Source organism: Trichechus manatus, unplaced genomic scaffold (genome assembly GCF_000243295.1).
Source record: "Trichechus manatus latirostris isolate Lorelei unplaced genomic scaffold, TriManLat1.0 scaffold00070, whole genome shotgun sequence".
NCBI classification, from domain to species: Eukaryota; Metazoa; Chordata; class Mammalia; order Sirenia; family Trichechidae; genus Trichechus; species Trichechus manatus.
Genome location: NW_004444006.1, coordinates 12,144,546 through 12,169,451, shown reverse-complemented (window position 1 = coordinate 12,169,451; position 24,906 = coordinate 12,144,546). Strand labels below are relative to the sequence as shown.

At 44.6% G+C, this 24,906-nt stretch overlaps 1 protein-coding gene across 1 annotated transcript in view; it reads right to left on the bottom strand.

The window, feature by feature from the left end:
* Window positions 1-24,906, bottom strand: part of SLC16A2 (solute carrier family 16 member 2) — a 194,365-nt gene that overhangs the window by 168,566 nt on the left and 893 nt on the right. The window lies entirely within an intron of this gene.

The window sequence follows — 24,906 nt, the reverse complement described above, 5'->3', positions numbered from 1 at the left end:
GCAGCCTCAGCAGCTACTCTTTTTTTTTTATTGTTGTTGTAAATATATCTATCACACCACTTTTGCCAATTCAACTTTTTACAGGTTGTCTTAGTCATCTAGTGCTGCTCCAACAGAAATACCATGAGTGGATGGTTTTAACAAAGAGAAATTTATTCTCTCACAGTCCAGTAGGCAACAAGTCCAAATTCAGGGCATCAGCTCCAGAAGAAGGCTTTCTCTCTCTGTCAGCTCTGGAGGAAGGTCCTTGTGATGCATCAGTCTTCCCTTGGTCTGGGAGCATCTCAGCGCAGGAACCTCAGGTCCAAAGTACGTGCTCTGCTCCCGGCACTGCTTTCTTGGTGGTATGAGGTTCCCATGTGTCTCTGCTCGCTTCTCTCTTTTATATCTCAAAAGAGATTGGATTAAGACACTATCTAATCTTGTAAACCTCATCAGCATAACCTCTTCACAGTGAAGCTATTTTGGGGGACACAATTCAATCCATGACATAGGTGTACAACTTATTGACAGCAGTTACAATAATCAGCTGTGCAACTCTACCCTTAAACCATCAATGTGATTTTTCCATCATTGTTAACCCCCCTTGTCCCCCTCCCTCCCAGCCCTGGTAAACACTAATAAACCTTGTTCTCTATACATTTGTCTTTTCTTGTCTTTTTATATAAGTGAGGTCATACAATATTTGTCCCTTTGTGATTGGCTTATTTCAGTCAACATAATCTCTTCCAGCTCCATCCATATTGTAGCATGTATCAAGACTTCATTTCTCCTACTGGCTAAGTAGTATTCCATAGTATATATGTATCACTGCTTTTAATTCTTTGTGGTATATACTTAGAAGTGGGACTGCTGGATCATATGGTCATTCTGTGTTTAATTTTTTGAGGAACCACCAGAATGTTTTCCACTGAGGCTATGCCATTTTATAATCCTGCCAGCAATGGATGAGGGTTTCAATTTCTCTACATACTCACCAACACCTGTTGTTTAATGTTTTTTTAATCAGTGTGCTGCCCTGCTTTTTGAAGGAAAAGCTGCACTGTGGCTCCTGCTGCAACTCTTTATCCCTGGAGAAACAGAGGCATAGAGGCTAAGAATGTGCACCTGCCCAGCAACTTGAAAGCCTGGCTTCAAAAATCAAGCTCAAGGACTTGGAAGCCTCAGAGATAGATTTGGACATGGTCCCACCATCAAAGTACTCACAGTTCTAGAAACATGGAAAGATAAGTAATGTGATCAGGTAGGATGAGGGAAAGTAATATGGGTGTTCTAAGCAAAAAGGGGATGGTGAGAACCAAGGCAGATGTGCTCTGCTCTTATTTTCCTGTGTGGCCACTTTGCTGCAGGCCTGTCCCTTCTTTGCACAGCAGTTTCCTTATCTTAAAAAAAAAAAATCAAAGGGCTCAACCAGACAAATTGTTTCCAAACCTGGCCTATTATCAGAATTACTTGATGAGATTGTTTAAAATACAAACTTTTGAATCCACGTCAGAAATTATGATTCAGTAGGTATATCACATGCACCAGAGAAACTGTATTTTTAGCACCCTTTCCTAGATGATTTTGATTGTCATCCAAGGTTAGGAACTGCTACACTAGATGACCACTGAGGACTTCTAGCTCAACCTTCTATTGAGTCTCAGGCAAGTTTGGACCAAATACTTGATCATCATTATCAACATCACCATCCAAAAAGCCTTTATCATGTAACTACCTTCACATGACTCAGGTCTGGGCATCTCACACAGGGAGTTAGTGGGTCACTCTGAAAATTCACAAAGATTGTAACTGACCACGTGTTCAGACTCAAAGCACTTACCTAAGGTTTCTTCAGCATTGGACAACCTTTTATTTGGGTAAGTTAGTCAATAACTTAATAATGTTATTTAGGAAGAGAAGGGCAAAAGCCTGTTGAGGAGTGGCAAAGGAAGAGGTATTCAATTACATGTTGGGGCAGGAACAAGTGGGGAGGAATGTACTCTCTGTTGCAAACAGTTAAGGTAACTGTCATTCTGTCATCCTCATCTTCATCCAGGCCCTAGGCGAAAATCTGAAACTTCCAACAGTAAGAAAATAGACAGAGGCCTTCATCTCTTTAGCATGACTGGAGGCTTAGGGAGAACTATATCTGTCACAGTGTCTTGAAATTCTCGAAGTTGAGAAGTTTCTTTTGCTGCAAGTTTACTTCACCAGTACCTCACCAGTGTTTGTATGAGAGTTAAGCAAGCTTAAGTTATCAAGCCTTGGAAGATTATGTGTCAGAATCCACTCTTACCTGGGATGTTATCTGCATGCCCCATCTAAAGGTGCCATTGGGCTGGCAAGAGAGGAGCTTGTCCTCTCTGTCAACTTTTCTCATGAAAGAGCAACAAGGCAGGGAAATCTGCTCAGGTTGGGTCTAGGACCTGGAGGAGATCAGGCTGCCCTGGGGAAGACAGATGTCCAAGAAATTAATTCTGTCCAACTGCACCTGGAGTACAGACGAAGTGTGCCATGCTTTGGAAATTACAGATTCAGCCAGAGGAGGGGCAAGAATGTGGCGCTACTCTGGAATTCAGAAACTTGATTGGTCCCAGGGGAAGGAGGAGAGAGAAAAAATCTTGGCCCCCACAACCAAAATCAGAGTCTGTAGACAGGGCAAGGAAATGGAAGAGTCATTTGCCAGGTATCCAAGAGCAGAGTGAAGCTTGGAGGCTTCCTGTGGGATTTCTTAGGCAGAGGGATATGGTCAGCAGCCAAAGGAAAAGCCAAAAACTCCGACCTTGGTTACTAAGAACAATGATTTGGAAAACAAATCCAAACACATCACATCTTTCAAATAGCCTTGCAAATAAGGCCTGAGAAGTCAGTAGTAGATCCTGGCTTTGGCTAGCATGCCTAGAGTGAGAGGCATGATCCACTTGGACCTTCTTGCCTAGGGTGCATTAACCTTTCCCCAAACAGGCCCATGTTCTCCCACCTCTGGCCCTCACTTCATTTCACTACTCATTTATCAAGCACTTAGTATATATAGTGCATTGTGTTAGGTGCTAGAATCACTATATCCCTCCTATAACCCATTATACTCAATTGTTAACTTTTATTCTTTTTTGTCATGGTTTACCTTCGATTTGAGTCTGGCATGTGTGTGTGTTTGTGTGTGTGTGTATGTCTATATATGTCTGTCTCCTTACTTAGCTCTCTATTTCCCTTGGACCCTCTCATCATAGCACCTAGCAAAAATGTGCTATATTTGTGAAATGAAATGAGGCACGCACTGTGGTCTTCCTGCAGGAAGCCAAGCCAAATAGAAGAGATGGAAAAGCAGTGCACAGTCAGTATCTTTTTGGTCCATTGCCTGATTTTTATTAGGCATACTGCCTGATTTTATTTAATTCCTGGAGACTGACGGTTATCTTAATAGCTAATCCATATTCCTCACCTCTCATATGCTTCCAGATAAACTTCCTACCCACCTACACACACACACACACACACACACACACACACACACACACACACAGAGAATATAACATGTTACTTATTATCTATGTGCTCTTCACTTCTCTTAGCTTCAGTTTCCTTATCTGCAATAATAAGCTCATTTGCCAGGTGTCCAGGAGCAGACTGAATCTTCGAGGCTTCATAACATCCTGAGACAAGCCACATCTGCCCAAATAGATCTCTCCTACTACTGTGCTTTGACTCAAGGTTGCCACTGTTCCTGTGGATGAGTTGAGAAGGCCTTTCTGTGGAGAAAAGACCAGCTAAATTTGTCCTTGGGATATGAAAGAGGACCCTGTAAACCCATTGCCATCCAGTTGATTCTGACTCATAGCAACCCTACAGGACAGAGTAAAACTGCCCCATAAGGTTTCCAAGGCTGTAGTCTTTATGGAAGCAGACTGCCACATCTTTCTCCTGAAGAGCAGCTGGTAAGTTCACACTGCCAACCTTGCAGTTAGCAGCTAAGTGCTTAACCACTGCAGCACTAGGGCTCCTCATCCTATAATCATCTGCCATAGACATAGATTTCAGAGCAGATGACCACCTAGTCTTCAGAGCAAAAACTGGAGGGGACAAGACACTAGTCAGGCTGGGTAATTTTGAATTATTGTGTGTATGGAAGGGCAGTCTGGAAGCTGGGAATATTAACAACAGCAACTCCTCCTGTGTGAACAGTACTTCAGGGCTCACCAAGTATCTCCAGTTCATTCTCTCATTTGATCCTCAAAACAAGCAACAGGGGAAAAAGAAAACAAATAAAAAAACTTACATTTACTAAGTGCTTAAGATGTCCTAGATGTTTTTGAATACTTTTTTTTTTTTTCATTTAAACCCTATGTTAAACCTTAAAAACACGCTGGTTTTTGCTTATTTTAAAACTGAGGAAACTGAGGTTCAGGGAGGTAAAGCACCTTTCCCAAAGTCACACAGGGAGATAGTAGTGAAATTGACAGATAGTGGTACAACCCATGTTTTCTGACTCCTTGTCGAGTGTTCCTTCCCCTGTACCAAGTAACAAGGGTAGAGGGAGTGAGGGGCAGCATATGGTGTCAGGACACCAAGGATTGAAAAAGAAGGCACTATGGAGGAGGAGGGCAGAGAGCATCAAGATAAGGGAAGGTGAAGGGGTAGGGGGGAGGTTTATGAACCACAGCCCCCCTTCTCATTGTAATTTTCCAAGTGATGCTCAAGGCCCTCCTAAGGAAATTCCCCTCCCCCAGATGTTGCTTCCATAAGCAACTTGGCTGATCCCAGACCCTAGCCATTTGGCATAAGTGGGTAGTCCTCTGCTGGGGCCAGATGAATACCACCACCTTCCCCTCACTCCTCCTCCAATACACACACACGCATGCACCCATGCACGCACATACACACATAGGGTGCCAAACCCTGACCAATATCACTCTGTGAGCCAAATTGCCTTCCTCTTCTGCATGAGGTCCTGAAGGGTATGGAAAATTCAGCAGTAGCTTCTGAGAGGAAAAGTTCTGACAGGGTGGCAAGGAAGTAAATATTCATCTTGGCCCACTAAAGACAGCCTGTGGACAATTCAGAATCAAGGTTGACCTCTGTCCGCAACTCCTCCTGGGCATTACCGTGGACCCAGAGAAGCATGCACACAGACAAGGACATAGTCACACAAGGCATGGGGCCAGCTTCCCTGAGCCCCTCTTGTTATGTTTTCTTGTTTGCCTATTTAAGGAGATGTTTCCTGTTTTTCACAGAGGGAAAGAGTTACAAAGCCCAGATCTAGAGCCCAGAGCAGCTTCTGGATATTGTTACAGAAAGTGCCTAACCTGGGATTTGGGACCAAGAGTGGAGGAGCTGAGTCAGAGCCCCAGACCAGCTCAGACTTGCCCACTCTGCCTCTGTCCCACATGGAGAGACACTAGTGGGGAGGGAGGCATGACAGGGGATGATAGCCAAGTGACCAAGTGACTTCTTGAGTTCACGAGGGAGGGTTACCATAGAGTTGCTGACCTCTAGAATGTCAAAGCTGGAAGGGGCTTTATGAATTATTTAGATGGAGAATCTGATGTCCATGGAAGAGCAGGGAAGAGATGGTCTAGGCTTGGGAATCAAACAGACTTGTATTTGAATGCTGGCTATAACTGCTAGTACTAGCACTTGACCTTAAAGAAGTTACTTAACATTTCTGTTCTTCAATACCCTTGTCTATAAAAAAGGGAGGAGTATCTCCCATAGGACTATTTTGAGGATTAAGTGAGATAATCAATGAAAAATTCTTACACAGTGCCTAGCATGCAGCAGGCTCCCTATATATATATATATATATATATATATATATATATAAAATGTAAAGTGGATACATATATATATATATATATATATTTTATGTAAAGTGGCTTTGATACCATTAGTCAAGCACAGTTGTGACTGAATTCTGATTCCCCTCCTGCTTACTGTTTTACCTTGAGCAAGCACCTTTACCTCTTGGAGTGTCTTAATAGGACTAATCCTACTTCACAGGGCTGTTATGATGATTAAATGAGATGATACATGTAAAAGCCTTGCATGGTGTTAGGCCATAGTCAATGCTCAATAAATATTGTATGAATCTGAATTGGAATATCAAGAGGACATGAGACTTGGGTTGTTTTCGGTTGTTTTCTCAGAGCTGTGTTGCATCACCCCACACTCTTTTTGCTTCATCCTTCATGCGACTGATCATGTAAATGGGTACAGCTTAAACAGAGGCTCAAGCAAGCTGAATTTGTTCAGATGAGGACTGAACACAGTTTTGGATTCTGGTTTCATTAGCACTGGGTTATCCCCATGTGTACAGCTAACACATTAGGGGCACAATTTCCCACTACAACAGCCAACCTTAATCTTGGGCCTCTCTAGCCATTTCCCTTGCCCAGAGCCCAAAGTGGTGAGGGCAGGAGCAGAAGGTTCAGGGATTTGTGGGGAGCAGTGAGGTGGCCCTTTCTGTCTCTTATTGACCAGTCTGGGGATACTTTCAGTTTATGTCTGGCCTGTATCCTGGGAAGGCCTCCAATGGATCTTTACTAGGGATCAAGGTTTGTCTCCAAGGTAAACCACATCTACAGTTTGTGTGTGGGGGTGGGAGGAAGGGGGTCACAATGTTCAAAGCACAGGAAAGTCTCCATTGCTTGACAGGGTCCCTGCAGGTAGGCAGGTCCAGGGAAGTGGCCATTTGTCAAAGCTACCCCTTGTGCTCAAAGCTAGGTCTTACAGGCACCTCAAGCTCACTTTTAAGTAGCTTCTTTCCCTATATGCCAAGCACCGATAGTTTGCAAAAACCTTAAAGAAATAGCAGGGCTTTTGCTCCAACACATGGATTGACAGCTAGCTCCCAGTAAAGATTACTGTGACTGCTGCTATTCTACCCTCAACTACTACCAAGCAAATAGTAAAAATGTGTAGGTCTCTTTACACAGCCTCATTTTCCTCACATGTAAAATGAGGTGGTAGGTCTATGTGATTGATCTCTGGAAGTTAAGGAGTCCATAACTCAATGAATCAGTGATCTGGCCTGGTTCTGCCCTGCATGTGCTCATGTGTGCATGTCTGAGCAAACACACACATACACACACACGCACACCCTCATTCACTCTTACCACATCCCATGTTCACACCCACACATATCCATATACACACACATTCATAGTTACACGCAATTACATGTACTCACATTCCCACTCACACTCAAACATATGTTCACAACTTTGACACAAATGCATACAGACAATGCACAAAACCCCATTCATTTACACACACATACACACACCAACACACACACACACACTCCCTCTTTTTCTGAAGCTGACCAGAAAATAGACACACTTGGGAAGGGGCCCCCATTATATATTCATGGACAACAAGGAAAGGAATTCATATTCAGAGTAAACAATCCCCAAGCTCATGGCTTAATCTCCCTGCCTTGCTCCTCCTACCCAACACCAACACACACACACACATTTTGCAAGGCATCTTGTGAGGAGCCTTTACATTTTGTTCTTTCTTGGCAAGCTGGATCAATATGGCCTAAACTTGGAGTGAACATACATTTTGGTCTGCCTGAAACAATCCCGGTTTATGCTTATAATCCCAGCATAATATTTACTTTCACTCTCAAAAGTATCCTAGTTTGGATAATAAATTGTATTATAACCTTACCTAAAACTCTACTCACCCTGGGCCATGGCTGGGCCTCCTGGGATTGGGCTGATCATATCAGACCCAGGTCTGCTTTCTTCCTGGGAAACCATCTTTCGCTCTAACTATACTTAACTCTTCAATTCCAGCACTAGGGACTTTTTTTAGCTTTCAAACTTTGCAAATAAGCAAAACAGTTTACCAGCCCATATCCTAGTGATTAACAGGAAGCTGGAGAGCTATGCCATTTGGCTTGAGAAGTTTTCAGCCACCTATATTCTAATTGGCCTCAAACTAGGCTTTATCCCTCCTCCTTTTGGTCTCATCTCATTTAATTCCCCAGCTATGCTCCTCCTACTTATAATCCTGGACACTCTTACTTTTTCCCTCCTTTTCTTCCTCCTCCTCTCTCCCAAAACATTAGGTTCTGATGACCTCAGCTCTCCCTGAAACCAATATACTCCATATCATTCCCCTACTCTAGGCTCAGAGAGCCTTGGGATAAAAAGAAGTAGGAGAGAGAGAGATTCAATCTCATTTAGACTCTATGACTAATTTTCATTAGGCCTGCTGCCTAATTTCTTTTATCTTCAAGGTATGTGAGCCAGTGACTATTTTTGTGGCTGGATTAACTGTGTTTTTAAAAAAATCTGAAAATGCTGTCAGCTCTTTGCAAACATGACTATAAATATATTGCACAGGATAGAGTGGTAATGCTATTCACAGAGCAACTGGACAAGGGTCCATGTTCTCCAGACATGTGGATACCACATATTGCAGCTTGAATTTTGGCAGCAGCTGTGCTAATCTGCAAACAAGATGGAGGTAGAGAGGAGGCCCCAGCAAGGATAAAAGGGATATTATCAGTATGAAGTGGGGGAATCTACAAGCAGGGCCTTTCTCGGACCCTAGAAAACTGAATAGTCTGGGGACAGGCTGGAGGGTATGGTATGCTCACTTGTACAGCTATGGAGCTGTCCATATACATGCATATACATATACATATGCCTGTGTGTGGGTATGTGTGTGAGAAAGAGAAGAAGAATATCTATGTAGATAAATGTATATGCATGTGCCTATGGGTATGTGCTTCTCTTCCATGTCATGAGTTCAGGTTTAAAGTCAGATGTTTGTGTGTGGTTTTGTACGCACAAGTAGTTGCTTACATATGTATACATCAGGGTTCATGCCTCAATTCATTTAAACATGAATGTGAACATGTTTACAGATGTGCAAGTCTACAGACAAACTTATGTACATGGCAGCCATGATGATAATTCATATGTAAGGATCAAATTTGTTTTCAAAGGACTGTCACATCCATCTCTCATTTGAACCTCATAATAAAACTGTAAAGTAGGGATTATGGACTCCCATTTTACTAAAAGGGAAAGTGAGGCTCAGAAAGGCCAAATGACTACTTGCCTAAGTTTGCAGATCTGTAAATAGCGAAGCCTGGGCACATAGAGAAGTGAGGCAAAGGGGAGGTGAGCTTTGGGGTCTTCTTTATTATCTCTCATTTCCAAGGCCATCTTTTCTGCTAGTGTTGAAACAAATTCCATGAAAATGAAGAGGGCCCCAGGGCCAGTGCTGTTTTCTGTTGAGTCATGGCCTGGAGAGTGGCCTACAGGTTGTCTGGTCTTGCCTGGAGACACTAGTCAGGTCCACTCATGGAACATAGATAAACCATGGTGTGCTTGAGCAGCTGTTCATTGGTGATAGTCTGGAGCCCACGGGGGGCTTCCTGGGGTTAGGAGTGGGAATAATAGGTTTGTTCCTGCCCTCTTCTTTCTGTCAATCTTTCTTTTCCTAAAAGTCACAGATGCCCAACATCTGGTCTGACTAGTTCCACCTGAGTCTTCCATGTTTCAGGACATGCTGTGAGGAAGGCAGGCAGCACAGGCTTGGCTAGTCCTGAATGTGAGCGATGCCATCCCTGGGCAACGCAGCAAACAAACCCATCTGGGGTCCCACTGACCTCCCCTACCCTGGCTGCCAGGTACTTTCAGCTGGTTGGCCAATAGAGTTAAGGAAAATTTGCTGTTGGCTAGTCTTTCCATAGACAAAATCTAGGTCAAGGGAAAAAACACTGTGGTTCTCAGAACACACAACTGTCATTTTGATGGTTAGAACCTGGTAGAGCGGCATAGAGTAATGGATAGTGACTCCAAGGTCTCCAGGATCACTGATTTGAAGTCTTTGGAGGAGTCAGGGCTTGGAAGAAGGGGGTTGGTCTCCTAGTCATCTGGTGGCAAAAGATCCTCTCCATTCCCCTTCTCTACCATGATCCTGCTTAGCCATCCCAACTTGTCACTGGAACTTTAATTTGCTAATGTTTAGTGCTTCATGAAGAGGGACCTCTTGGGACTTCCAGGCATTTGTCCTCCTCCTGGCCCCAGAAGATAAGCCTTCCTTCCAAGTGACAGAGTGGTAAATCCCAATCAGCAAGGAGGTGATGGGGCTAGGCAGGGTAAGGTCTTAGGAGCTGGGGTGCAAAGCACCCTGTTGTGGATGGAGCTACTCCAGTTCAAAACTGTTTTTTTAAATGGATGTGTAGATTACCCACAGTCATTGGTTCCCTCCAGAATTTAGGGAGGAGTTTATAGGCTAGCATGGCCAGTGCAGGATTACCCAACAGGTGGACTATACATGAGCTTAGAGCACCAGTGAAGCAGGGCCACTATAAAATGAGAAAAGTATAGATTTAATTAATTATGTCAGAACTTGGCAGTCATGAAAATAATGCTTAGGGCCTACAAAGGTCTTAATCTAGTCCTGGGCATGACCAACATCAGAGCAGCCCAGATGGTGCCTTGACAAGGCCCCTACCCACCCTTATTCCTCAAAATCCTTGACTGAGTAATCCTGAACTCCCATGAGTTCACCTGGGGCCACATTTGCTCTCTGAGGTCCAGCTAGATAGACCCCATGAGCTGTAGCTTTCTAGGTAGATAATAAGAACAACAAACACTTAAATAGCACTTACCATGTGCCAGACACTGTTCTAAGCACTTAACATATATAAACGTATTAAACAACTCATGCGCAGCGGTTAAGCACTCGGCTGCTAACCGAAAGATCAACGGTTCAAACCCACCAGCCACTCCACAGGAGAAAGATGTGGCAGTCTGCTTCTGTAAAGATTTTCAGCCTTGGAAACCCTACGGGGCAGTTTTACTCTGTCCTCTAGGGTTGCTATCAGTCAGAATCAACTTGTTGGCAATGGTATGTGGTAAGTACTCTTATTATCCTTCTTTTATAGATGAGGAAACAAGGGCACAGAGAGGTTAAGTACCTTGCCCAAGTACACACAACTAGTAAATGGTGGAGCCGGGATTTAACCTAGACAGTTTGGCTCTAAGGTCAGTGCTCATTCAAGAGGGCTCTATGAAAGGAGAACTCTCAGTGGTACTCCATCCATAAGACACAAACCCTTTTTAAAAATAAAACTAAGATCATAGTAGAAAAGTGATCTTAAAGGGGAAATTATTCAGGAAAACTTTCCAGAGATGTTGACTTAGCATCTGTCTTAGTTATCTAGTGCTGCAGTAACAGAAATACCACAAGTAAATGGCTTTAACAAAGAGAAATTTATTTTCTCACAGTTTAGGAGGCTAGAAGTCCGAATTCAGGGTGCCAGCTCTAGGGCAAGGCTTTCTCTCTCTGTTGGCTCTGGAGGAAGGTCCTTGTCATCAGTCTTCCCCTTGTCTAGGAGCTTCTTGGCGCGGGGACCTGAGTCCAAAGGATGCGCTATGCTCCCGGCTTTGCTTTGTTGGTAGTAGGAGGTCCCCATCCTCTCTGCTCTTTTCTCTCTTTTATATCTCAAAAGAGATTGACTCAAGATACAACCTAATCCTGTAGATTGAGTCTTTCCTCATAAACATAACTGCCTCTAAACCTGCCTCATTAACATCATAGAGGTAGGGTTTACAACACATAGGAAAACCACATCAGATGATAAAATGGTGGACAATAACACAATACTGGGAATCATGACCTAGCCAAGTTGATACACATTTTGGGGGGACACAATTCAATCCGTAACAGCATCCTATAGTCTATCCCACCAAATCTCAGCTTTGCATTGAGGTACTTGCTCACTTGTGTACACACTCTCTCTCTTTGCCTCTCTTGGATGGAATTGTTCAAGGCGACAGGATAGAGACCACGAGATAGCTATGCTTTCCAAAACTCATCCTTGCTCAAATCTGGTTCTGTTTTCCATTTCCATCAGAGAAATTGTTCTCTTACACTCATCACCCCACCACTCCCCACCCCCTACCTTGCCAGAAAGTACCCAAGGTCTCCTTGGTTTCCAGAAATCATTGGTTCTAAGCACTGCTAAGTCTCTGGGAGGTCCAAATTTCTTATTGCATAAGTGGAGAAACTGAGGCCCAGAAAGGAGAAGAGACTTGCCAGGATTACAAAGACAGCCAGTAACAGAGCCAGAACCAGATCCAGATCTCCTAAATCCAAATCCAGTGCTCTTTCTTGATCCCAGGCAGCAGGCCATACGTACACCAGATCCTTCCCTGGTGGACTCCCATTTCCATCTCCCTGAACTTCTTGACCCCCAATTTTTTTTTCTCCATCTTATCACACTGTGTCATACCCCACATTTAAACTTCAGGCTACTACAAAGTTTAGGAAAAACTCCATTTTAGCTTTCGTATATCTCTGCCCCAATGGAACATGGAAATGGGAGGCCTGGGTTCCAGTCCCAGCTCTGCTAAATATTAAATATTTAACCTTAGTCCACTCTCTTGCCCTCAATTTGCCCCCATTTTTTGCAATGGGAATATAAGTCTCTACATAGCCCTTCCCTACAGTGAACTTTTCCCTAACTAATATAAACCATGTTGACTTTTTATTTTCCAGAACCCCCCAACACAGTACTTTTTGTGACCAAAGGTACTGGCACATGATGAGATTCAACTGAATATTTGATTTCATAACTGTCTCCATTGCAAGGATCCACATCAACTAAGATATAAACTACAATGTACCATACACAGAGGGCATTATTTTCACTCAACAGTCAGCCCTCTCATAGGGCTTACAAGATTTGGAGGTTTGTTTGGGACTCAGGGTGAGGGACTGAGAGCTGCTGCCATTTATTCTGTCAGGCCCTTTCCTCTTCCCCTTGCTCTTAGAAAAAGTGTCTGAGATTCTGACATGGAATAGCAGGTGGTATAGGCTAGAAGGGCTGTGCCACAGCCATTTGCAGGCACCTCATTCTGTGGCCCAATGCCCAGACAGCCCTCCTCCCTGTGCCCTTCTCTTCAAATATCTTCGGTAGTTTCTTCTCCTTGTGCCCCTCCACCCTATTCCACCTGCTGGGTCAGGGGACTAATGGGGAACAGTGACTCACTTGGCTTCTAGAGGGCAAAGACCTAGAATCTGAGCAACTCTTGAACTGTCCAATTCTCAATCCTCACCTCACCCTCACACAATTCATAGGTTCCTCTCCATTTAGCTAAACCCCATTACAAGTTCCAACTCTACCAGCAAACCTTCCTTGATTCCTCTGGCCCTCACCCTCATCTCGCCTTTTCCATACTACCACACTAAAATTGCACTAAATTTAATATATATGCCTTTTTATTATTTGGCAGTGATCTGTAGTTGTTTGGTATGCTGTGTCTTCTCAAAGAGATTATAAACTCTTTGAGGGACTCCTTTTTTTCTCTGCTTAATCCAAGGTCCAGCCTAGCACATAATAAAGACCTATTGACTTAAATTGAACCAAATGAATTGAATTGGAGGTGGAGGAAATGGGGAGGGCTTGTGACCAAGGAGGAAATTAACATTTATTGAACACTTGGTATGTGCCAGGCTGTATGCTAAATGTTTTACATACCTCATCTCATTTAGTTGCTTCATTAATAACGACAGATGTCATTATTATCCTTATATGAAAAAAACTGAGACTGCAAGAAGTTGAAAACCTTGTCAAGACTAGCCATGTGGTAAGTAATTTGAATCTAGCGCTGTTTGAGTCCAAAGCCTATATTCAAAGATTGGTAACAACTTGAATGCCCATTAGTAAGGTTTGATTAAATAAATTATTATATACCCATATAACAGAATACTGAAAAAAAAAAAAAAAAAAAACCCATTCCCTAGAGTAGATTCTGACTCATAGCAACCCTACAGGACAGAGTAGAACTGCTCCATAGGGTTTCCAAGGATTCTAACTGCTGACCTTTTGGTTGATAGACGAGCTCTTAACCACTGTGCCACCAGAGCTCCAAATAGAATACTAGGCAGTTATAGAAAATAATGAGGAAGTTCTTTATGGACTTATTTGTAATAATATCCAAGATATATTGCAAACTATAAAAGGCAAGGTGGAGAAAAATGTGAATTACAGGTTACCATTTGTGTTTAAAAATCAGGGCATATATATACATGTGTACGTATGTATGTATCCACTTGTATATGTACAGAATATCTTTGGAAGAATACACCAGATAACACCCATTGCCTCTAGGGAGGGGAACAGGGTGGCTGGGTGACAGAGGTGTGAGAGAGTCTTTTCACTGCTGTACCTTTTGAATTTTGTTTCATGTTAAATAAATAACATTAAAACATACACTTACATACGTGAATACCAGTCTCTTTCCACAAAGTGTTGCCCGGGGACTGAACTTGGAAAAGTTCAAGAAGAGAGGAAGGGGGGCAGTGATTGAGCTCAGGAACACCCAGGATGACAGGAGCTCTGCCCTTTGCACTCATTCCCCAACCCTCTTACAAATCAACCTCCACTAAAAGCATCTGCCCACATGTTGATTGAGATCTCATCATTCCAGATCTCAGTTCTATACCAGTAAAATGGGAATTAGATGGAGTAGGATTAGGTAGTCTCTAAAATGCCTTCCAAAAGACTGAACAAATCAGTCTTAAAAGAAATAAAACCAGAATGTTCCTTAGATGTGAGGCTGGTGAGACTTTGACTCATTTACTTTGGATATGTTATCAGGAAATACCAATCACTAGAAAAGGATATCATGTTTGGTAAAGTAGAGGACCAACAAAAACAATGGAAACCTTCAATGATATGGATTGACACAGTAGCCTCAACAATGGACTCAAACATACCAATGATCATGAAGATGGCGCAGGATGGGGCAAGGTTTCATTCTGTTATACATAGGTCAACATGAGTCAGAGCCAACTCAGTGACAACTAATAACAACAAAAATGCCTTCCAGCTCATATATTTAAATAACTGAACATCAAAATGATAAATCCTAGTAGATTTGAAACCTTAGTCTCAAAGAAGGGCTTAGGGGTTTTGTTTTGTTGTTTGCAACAAAAAAGAAAAACATTTCTATTCTGATTTGCCTCCTCTATGGACTTAATGGAGGCTCCTTAAGTGGTGATTGAGCGCTTGCTCAAAACTGCTATTGCAGTCCTCCTTCAGGCCTCTGGCCTTCTGTGGCCTCTGTCCTCGGGGCTATCCTGTTTAGAACACAAGGAAAGGAGTGGCAACAGGCCCACTCCAAAGTTGAATACAAAGGAGCAAGTTCTCTTCTATGCTTAATGCCTCCAGGCCCAGACCTTCTGACCCTAAATATCCCTTTCCTCTTCCTCACTACCTGCAGGAGAACAGAGGCTCTGTGAGAGACCATTGAGGGGAAGTGACATTCTAGACCCACTCCACCATCCTCCTACTCCCTAGCAATTCTTACCAAAAGAACTCAGTCTTTGACTTGTAGGGAGGTTTGCGAGCTCCTGCCAAGTGCTGTAAATATTTCAACATTCCTTGTTTCCTTGAATGTATATAAGACCTAGGATCTGGCCCCTCCTCTCCCTGAGCTCTCAAAGAACTGAGGAACAAAGAAAACACAGCCAGGCCTTAGCTATAGGACACCCAGGTCAAATTGCAGAAGGATTCAGAGGGGAGATGGGAAAGAGATGGAGTGGGAAGGTGGGATGGGGAGGAGGGTTATTTTTCTCCTAGTAATGATTAGAGAAGGGGGCATTGATGGTTCAGTGGTAGAATTCTTGCTTTTCATGCGGGAGACCTGGGTTTGATATCCAGCCAATGCACCTCACATGCAGCCACCACCTGTCTGTCAGTGGAGGCATGATGCTGAACAGGTTTCAGCAGAGCTTCCAGACTAAGACAGACTAGGAAGAAAGGCTTGGTGATTTACTTCCGAAAATCAGCCAATGAAAACCCTATGAATCATAATAGTCCGATCCCCAACTAATCATGGGAATGGCACAGGACTGGGTAGCATTTTGTACCATTGTGCATGGAAGGCGGGGGTCAACTCAGTGGCCCCTAACAACAAAAATATTTAGAGAAAGTATAGTGACTCCATTTCTAAGATAGTTTGGGGGCAGTTATGCACAGAGGCAAAGGCTGGAAATAGTGACTGATAATAATAATAAAAACCACACCAATTCCTTCACAATTTACAAAAGTCTTTTACATATATACTCTCTTTAACTCTTCATAGTCTTAAAAAAAAGTATTGTTGGTCCCATTTTACAGATGAGAGCACTAAAGCCCAGAAAATGGAAATAAACTACTAGGAAGAGACAGAGATTCTCTGTCCCTTTTTGTACCCAAGGATTATGACCCTTTGCCTATAGATTCTGGGTAGAGTGAGATGGGTGGTTAGGTGAGTGTGCCATGTATCTCAAGACTGTCAATCCTCTGTTTACCAGTCCCATTCTTTGTTATCTCTTTTAATCCCTTAGTCATAAGGACGCCCTGAAGCTACAGGAATGAAAAACCTTGCAGGAGACCACCTTGGTATCAAGTGATGTCTAAAAGCAGGAGCTCTGGACTCAGCCTGTCTAGGTCCAAATCTTTACACTGCTATTATTATAGGCACAGACATTAAGTAAGTTACTTAAAGTCTGTGCCTCAGTCTGTTTATCCATGAAATGGGGGAAATGAGGGTACCTTTCTTATAGGGTTGCTTGAGAATTAAAATGAGTTTGTACATGTAAAATGCTTAGTATAGTGCCTTGCACAGAGTTAATTGCTAAATAAATGTTAATTATTATTATTGTTATAAAATATGATGGTAATGATGATGCTTGGCAGAAGTAAGGAATTAGATGTAAAAAAAAATCATACTGGAATGCTGTGAAGCAGCCATCTCTAGGCTGTGTGTTTTGCATCTTTTTTCTAGTACCAAGGAGGGCCTATGAGGAGTCATCACTATACTTCTACCCTGTCCCCCTTGGGATTAGTGGCAACTTATGTGAGGGACGTGGGCTGTGGACAGAGGACAGAGTTCTTTTCTTTGTAAGAAGCTCACTGACCTAAGCAAGTGACTGAACCTGTGACCTCAGTTTCATAGGCATCATGTTCTAAGAAACTGTGCTAATCGGCCCATACAGCTATCACACACCCAGCTATACACACATACACACACATCTGGACACATGGGTTATGCACATACCCTTCCAACCTGGGTGAGAGAGTGGGTGAGTAGATCTGCAGCATGAGTTGGTTAAAGAGATCTTGTGGGTACTGCTTGTTTAGCAACGTTCTCCTTCCCCTTCCCCCTTCAGCCTCACAGAAGCCACAGAAGCAGGGAAGCAACTAACCTAGGAGCTTCACTTCCTCCTTCCCTTCCCTCCCTGAAGGTACTGTTGACTCTAGTTAGGACTTGAGTGTCTGCCTTCTCCCTACTCTGATCCCCCTAAAACCAATTATGCAATATTTTTGACAAGAAGAGAGGAGATGCTAGAGGCTCAAAATAGAACAGATTTCTGTTCTATTCAGAGTCCCTGAAGCTACTTAAAACCAATCTGAACTCTCTGGGGGCTCAGTTTGCCCAGGAGATGAGGGACAGTGGTGGTGAGAATTTGAAGACAAAGAGGTGCAACTGACAGGACATTTGTTGAGTATCATTCAGTAAGACCCTGCTACGATACTATTTCCTGGGATGGGATTCTAGGGCTGTGAAAAGAGGAGGCATGGAAGTGCCAAAAAAGGTTTTATAGCAGCTATTTTACTCTGAAAATCCAGGTGCCAGGGCAAAGGGGCACGCACTTCCTCAAGCCACCCAACCAGCCCACATTCCCCATCCACAAGTAGGTGCCAAATGATTTTACATTAGCAACCACACTCTTAAATGCTTCATAAAAAGTTAATCCTGCGAGACAGTACACAATACAGGGGAAACCAGCACAACTTGTACAAGGAAAGGTCATGGAAGCTCCATAGACTCATCCAAACTCCCTGAGGGACTGAATTGCTGGGTGGAGAGCTGTGGGGACCGTGGTCTTAGGGAACATCTAGCTCAGTTGGCATAACATAGTTTATAAAGACAATGTTCTACATTCTACCTTGGTGAGTAGTGTCTGGGGTCTTAACAAGCCTGTGAGCACCCATCTAAGATACTCCACTGGTCTCATCCCTTCGGGAGCAAGGGAGAATGAAGAGAATAGGATACAAGGAAAAGATTAGTCCGAAGGACTAATGGACCACAGCTACCAAGGCCTCCACCAGACTGAGTCCAATACAGCTAGATGGTGCCCGGCTACCACCACAGACTGCTCTGACTGGGATCACAATGGAGGGCTCTGGACAGAGCTGGAGAAGGATGTAGAACAAAATTCTAACTCATTAAAAAAAAGACCAGATTTACTGGCCTAGAGGGGACTGGAGAAACCCTGAGAGAATGGCCCCCAGACACCCTTTTAGCTCAGTGGTGAAGTCATTTTCGAGGTTCACCGTTCAGCCGGGGAGTGGACAGCCCCATAAAACCAAATGGGACTAATGAGGCACAGCAGTCCAGGGACAACGGCTAGAAGGCAGAAGGGGACAGGAAAGCTGGTGATAGGGAAGCCAGGGTTGAGTAAGGATAGTGTTGATGTATTGTCAGGTTGTTAACCATTGTCATAGGGCAACATGTATACTAACTGTTAAATGAGAAACCATTTTGTTCTGTAAGCCTTCATTTAAAGTGAGAATAGCAGCACAATTGGAAGAGGATAGTCGATGTCACTGAACTGTGCATGTAGACATTTTTGAAATGGTGTATCTTTGGCTATGTGTATTTTCACCAAAAAAAAAAAAAAGGTCAAGAAGGGAGAGGGTTGACATGTTGTGGGGTTGTTAACCAATGTCATAAAACAATATGTGTAGTACTGTTTCATGAGAAACTATTTGTTCTGTTTCACCTGAAGTACAATAAAATAAAAAATAAAAAAGTTACCCTTCACCCAGAAAGTGGAGCTCAAGAGAGGGAAGAAAGGGGAAAAGGGAAGAGATTATGCCTCTGTGGATTGTTTAAGGGTTTACCTGAGACCCAGGCTTCAGTTGGGCCTGTAATACGTTCTAAATCCCAGCTGTCACTCTAACTGAGCAAGGGCGAGAGAGAGAGAGAAAAGATACCAATACTAGGAGGAAAGGGGATGGCATATCTTCTGAAAAAGTTGATAAAATGCACCATGAAAATAGAAGGCGTTAAGACAATACATGGTTGGTACATTCAATTTCATCCCTTCCTCTCCCCCGAACCCCAGAAACTGGAGCAAAGTAGAAGACAGAGGAGCACAAAACTGCCAGGGCAAAGAGGCACGCACTTCCTCAAGCCACCCAACCAGCCCATGTTCCCTGTCCACAAGTAGGTGCCAAATGATTTTACATTAGCAACCACAGCACCCACCTTAGGGCAGGCAATTAAATGCCCTTAGGCTTAGTCCTCTGTCAACCCTGGAACAGCAGAGGGCTGGCATGGTATAAGGTGATGATGGAAGCAGAAAAAAACTTGTAATAATCTTTTCTGGCCCCAGTGTTGGCTCCAATATAAAGGGGTCCAGTCCAGGAGGTATAACCCAGTTTGGCCAGATTCTCTCTTTTACCCTTACCTAGCAAGTTTCCCAGTCTGGATCCTTTGCACTTGTCCCCCACAAACCCTATAGAATCCTCTGGTACATTAAACCTGATTTCATAGACAGATGGGAAAATACTCCTTTCAGATGGAAATTCATAATTTCTGTCTTGGGGTGTAGGATGTGTGTGTGTGTATGTGCTCATGTGTGCACTCGTGCACATTTTAAGAACAAATTCTTTTCTATAGAGTTTGACTAATTCAATCCTCTCAAGACAGGAAACCCTCACTTCATTTTTCACAGAATCTGAAAATGATGTTTTTTCTTTTCAAAATGCAGCAAAACAAAAAGGATGTTGGAGGGAAAAGCAGTTCACCCTACAGGGAAATTGGTCTGCTCAAGAGGTTGAGATGGCATCCTTTACATATTTCTGCAAATGTAGACACTCCATTTGCTTGTTTACTCTTCATGGATCTGGAGGAAATAATGCCAATGACAAGAAAGTATAAATCCAAGGAAACGGAGAGAGCTCTGTGCCTGATACTTCAGTAGGCACACTCTTAGCTAAGCCCTGAACAAGGCTGAAGTTGACCAACAATGATTAACATCCAACAGGGCCTTCTCCAGGCAGCATCCCTGAGCCAGCTATAAATATGCCCTCTCCGAAGCCCCCTGAAGGGAACTTCTGTATTGCATATAAGAATCTTGGTTTACTCTTCTGGCCTGAAGTGACAGCAAACTAGGGTCCCACTGATCATGCATTTCTGAGACGTGAGAGTGAGCTATGGGAAATGAAGTACCAGGAAAGGGGTCCAAACAGAGGCCTAAGGGAATGCATGCAGTTTAATACATTTTTAGGAACAGGCTTAAGTGTGAGAAACAGCAGCATCAGACTCACCCTGCTAGCCTGCAGAAGGCCAAGCTGAAGGAGTTCTCTTGGAGTTCCAGCTCTATCCTGAGCAGGGCATTCTGGGAGAAGCAGCTACACACCCAGAGCTGACCTTGCATATTGGGTGAAAAGGAGTGGGTTTTTTCAACCACATCTGTACCTATGGGCAGCCCCACAGTCTCCTCATCTCCTCCCAACCTGTCCTCACCCTCGTTCGGACAGCTTAATAAATTTTCATTTACCTGCATTAGTCAAAGTTTATGCCAGGTGAATAGTAGAGAATAAGATACCATATAATTCTAGAAGAATAGAATGGCAGAGCTGGAACATTCATCTAGTTAAACCCTTTCATTTTAGAGATAGATAAATTGAGGTACAGACAGGTGAAGTTCTACTCAAAGTCATACAGCAAGTTAGGGGTACAAGTTGCCTAGCTCCTAGTCACTGCCTGGTTGGTGTCACTGAGATCTCCAGCCTTTTGGGGGTTCAGATTTGGCCTTCAGTCTTGCTTTTTTAGGCTTAAAATGAGCACCTGAGGCTACTGGACAGTGAGCCAGGGATCTAGCCTCCAGACTCAACCAGTTACCCCATCTCAAATAAGCAACCTTCTGGTTGGCTTCCAAATGCCAAACCTGTCATCCTCACATCTTCCAGTATGAGTTAAGGTCCCAGACTGGAACCCAGTTTGGTTGGAGAGGAGGCAGGGAAATGACCTGAAAGATGCCTGGCCAACAGCCCTGTGACCTGGAACTCCACAGCAGGCTCTGAGTCAACCCGATCTTGCTCATCTGAGCAGTAGGCAAAAGCCTTCGGCTGAAGGCAAGAAAAGAGATCAGCAGATTCTCTCAAAAGATAACTGGCTCCCAAAGTCAGCAATTGTGGTGAGCTCATTGAGCCACTAAACCAAGCAGTGAAAATCCCTAATCCGGGGAGGAAAAAGACAGCCTACTCTGCTCCTAGACTCACTCATTCTTGGGATTCTGGAGTTGTTTGCCCAAAGGTAGAGTGTACCATTCTTCCCCATGCCTAGAAAATTCTGTCTACATCAGAGTGGAGAATCAGCCTGAACCATCTTGTGCCCAGTAGTGAACCTTCCAGACCATTGTCCCTCTCCCTTGATGGTGAGAGCTCTAGGCAGCCCCCTGACCTGGGAGCCTACAAGGGTCATGCTTATAAACTTCCCAATAAAAGTTGCCTCCTATCATATGTTATGGCTCAATGCTAAACTGGAAGTCGAGGTGGAAAGTTCAGGGTAATAGGTTTACCCTGAAGGACTTTCAAAAAAAAACCTAAGCTTGGAGCCAATGTTAACAACTCTGGCTTGTTCTGCCTTGTCCCTTGAACCCCCAACCTTAACCCCACCTCAGCTCCAACTCGCTTAGGGTTCTAATAATGAGCTTGGGCCTGCAATCAATGCCACTTTACTCCTTTTTTCCCAAAAAGGCTCCCCTATCATTTCAGGAAGCCATGCTGGGCCTATACTTTCCACAAAATTGCCTGGTTGCCCCCTGTCCTGTCTGCTGCTTGGCCTGGCTTGAGGGATTCCCAAATTTCCCACAAGTTCTGCAAAAAGTATAGGCTCATTTCTCTCCTAATCTTTTGATTTTTTTCCCCCTAAACCAAACCCCCAAGGAATCCTGGTGGTGCAGTAATTAAGCACCAGGCTGCTAACCAATAGGTAAGTGGTTCAAACCCACCAGCCACTCCACGGGAGAAAGATATAAAGATTACAGCCTTGGAAACCCTGTGTGACAATTCTACTCCTACTCTGTCCTATAGGGTCACTATGAGTTGGAATTGACTTGACAGCAATGTTTTGTTTTTTGGTTTTAAACCAAACCCCAGTCACTTGTCTCTATCTCAGGAACCTTTAGCCTATCAGTCCTCCCAGGCTTAGGATCCAGGGAAAGTAGGGTTCCCCCCAAAAACAGGTGAAGAGAGACAACAAGATATACTGCTGGTGACACCACAGAACTCTACACATCACAGAGTCCACAAAGACTGCACATTGCCTGCTTTAGTATGGCCTGAATTCTACTCCTGTTCTGCCCCCTGTGGCTTTTTCCCAGGTCCAGAGGCCTCTCTGATGTGGAGTTAGCCTTCAAACATCAAAACTACCTTTCTCTGGAGCTCCCTCACAACAGTCCCAATCATCTGCAGAACCTTCAACCCATTAAGTCAATCAGCACAGCTTTAGGGCTGTGAAAATATGTGGGCTAGCCAAAGAGAGTTTGGTTTGTGGGGTGCCTACAAACATTAAATTCATAGATGTTTAGAGAGGGAAAACATGTCAGACAAGAATAGAAATGGACAATGCACCACATTAATAGAAATGGACAATGTACAAGCTCATGAGTGTGGGGTGTATGTTCCATGTCCCCAGCATGGCTAATAGACATATATTGGGCAATAAAGATGATAGCAAGCTTCTACTAGCTTCATCTATCCCTTTGAGGCACCAGAGCTGTGGCACAGGTTGCTTGGAAAATTTTAGTATGCCGCAAGAAAGTGTCTGCAGGCAGAAACACATTTGGAATTTCAGGATCTGAATAGTTGCTTGGGAAAGCCAAGGGACTCAAGAAAAGTACTTCTGAAGATGAGATTTTCTAGGAGCTTGGAAATGGGGCGAGGTGTTCCTGACTTTTCCAAAATAAAAACTGAGGTGTTTCTGAGAGCCTCTCGGGTCAAAAATAACTTTAGTGAATTCAAGATACACTACAGCAAAGAATAAAGCCAAAGTATTCTGAGACCCTGGGGACATACCAAATTCCTTTCTGTCCCTTCCTGACCTGTACTCACCAAAATTTAAACCAGTAACCCCAGCCCCCATGGATCTAGTCTATGTCAGAGTACACACTAACCACATCTTTGCATAGCCACCCCCACCAGCTGCACTGTGAGGTCTTGACCGGAAAGTCCCCACCAGCCCTCCCCCTGAGTCCCCTATGATCACCTACTTTGAAGTCTGTTCCCCAGCAGTGAACCTTTTCCTGGTAAAATAGTGGTTTTTCCAAGTTTTATTACATACTCCTCAGGTTCCAACTCTAGGCCTGCTCACACCATACACATGCCAAGGCCTAGTTTAAGCCCAGATCCCACAGCTTCCCATAAAGTTTCACCCATACTTTGCCTCTGATCTGATCCTGAAGGCCAACAGCTTTTCTTCAACCACAGGGCAATACTCAGCAGGTGTCCTCTGAGGTAACCTAGGCAACAGCCTGAGGCCCTGCCCTACCTGCTTTCCCAAGAGCCCCTGAACCACATCAAAGCAGGGAGAAGGTAGTCCCAGGGGTGAGTGTGGCAGCAATCTTCTCTGCCCCCCGCCAAAGTTGTTCCACGCAGTCTAGGGTCACACTCAGGCGCCAGTGAGGCCTGGGCAGTCCTGAGACTCTTCTCTCAGCAGCCACTAAGGCACAATAGAGCTTTCTTCACCTGCCTCCCTACCGGCCCCCCCCCACCCCCCGCAACCGCGTACACTCTACCCCTGTGCAAATGGGCCACACGGTCTAAAGCATCAAGAGTCCCAAAACCCTTTCTGCAAGTACAGCCCAGGGAAGGTGCAAACTAAAAAACTGAAAGCGGTGGGAGCGGCTCTCGAAGAGCCGAGAGAATCCGCAAGTGGACGTTCCAGAACTCAAGGTTTCTACGCTCACTTAATAATCCCCAGCTCCCGCTCCTCAGATGGCAGCAGAAGTACGTGTTGGAGTGGTTAGAGAAGGGAACACCTCAGCCTTAGGGCAACACTGCTAAAAGCCACGTATCCTGTGCCGCGAAATTGAGGCGAGTGGCTGCAGCTGTCCTGAGGAGCTACCAGAGGAAGCGAGCCCTGCGGAAGAGGGCATCCCAAGCCCCGGGCTCCATTCCAAGATCCCTCAACAGAACTCTTGGGGGTCTTCGCCGGTGACTTGCTGGGGTCCTGCGTGTGGATGGCTTGTTTGACTTCTCCAAGTCCACAGGCGGGCTAGATGCGAAGAGAGCTCGCCTGGGGTCCTGCAGCCGCAGACCTGGAGAGCGAGGGCTATCCTGCTCTGCCTGCCTTAGCGAACGAGACTAAATCAGCCTCAAGAGAAAACGAGACTGGTGGGGCCGGCATTCCAGTTTAAGGCCAAACGAGGCACCCCGCGGATAGCGGAGAGGCGCGGGGCGCCCCTGAGGGCTAGCTGAGGTCGGCGGCTGAGCGGAGTGAGCCAGGGCACAGCCTGCCCGCCGCCTCATGCCTCACTGGCAAGAGACCGCGGAGACTGCCGCCCTGGCTGCCCTGGGGTTCGGCTCAGAGGGCACGGAGATCCGCTCGCTCCCCTAGGGCAACAGAGGACTGCAGGGCCGGCTGGGCTGTAACAACCTCGGGCAAAGAGACGGGCGCGCACCCCCACTCACACACCCTTCCCTCCCTTTCTCTCCTGCAGAAACACACGCCTGCCATGTGTTTGACTCTTCTTCGCTCACAATCACCAGGATTCCTAAGTGTTTTTGACATTAAACTCCTCCGCTCCTCCACAGGAACCCGGGCTGTAGCGGAGAACGGTTGTACCTTATTTCTCTAGAAGCCCGCCCCACCTCCCAACTCTCCTCTC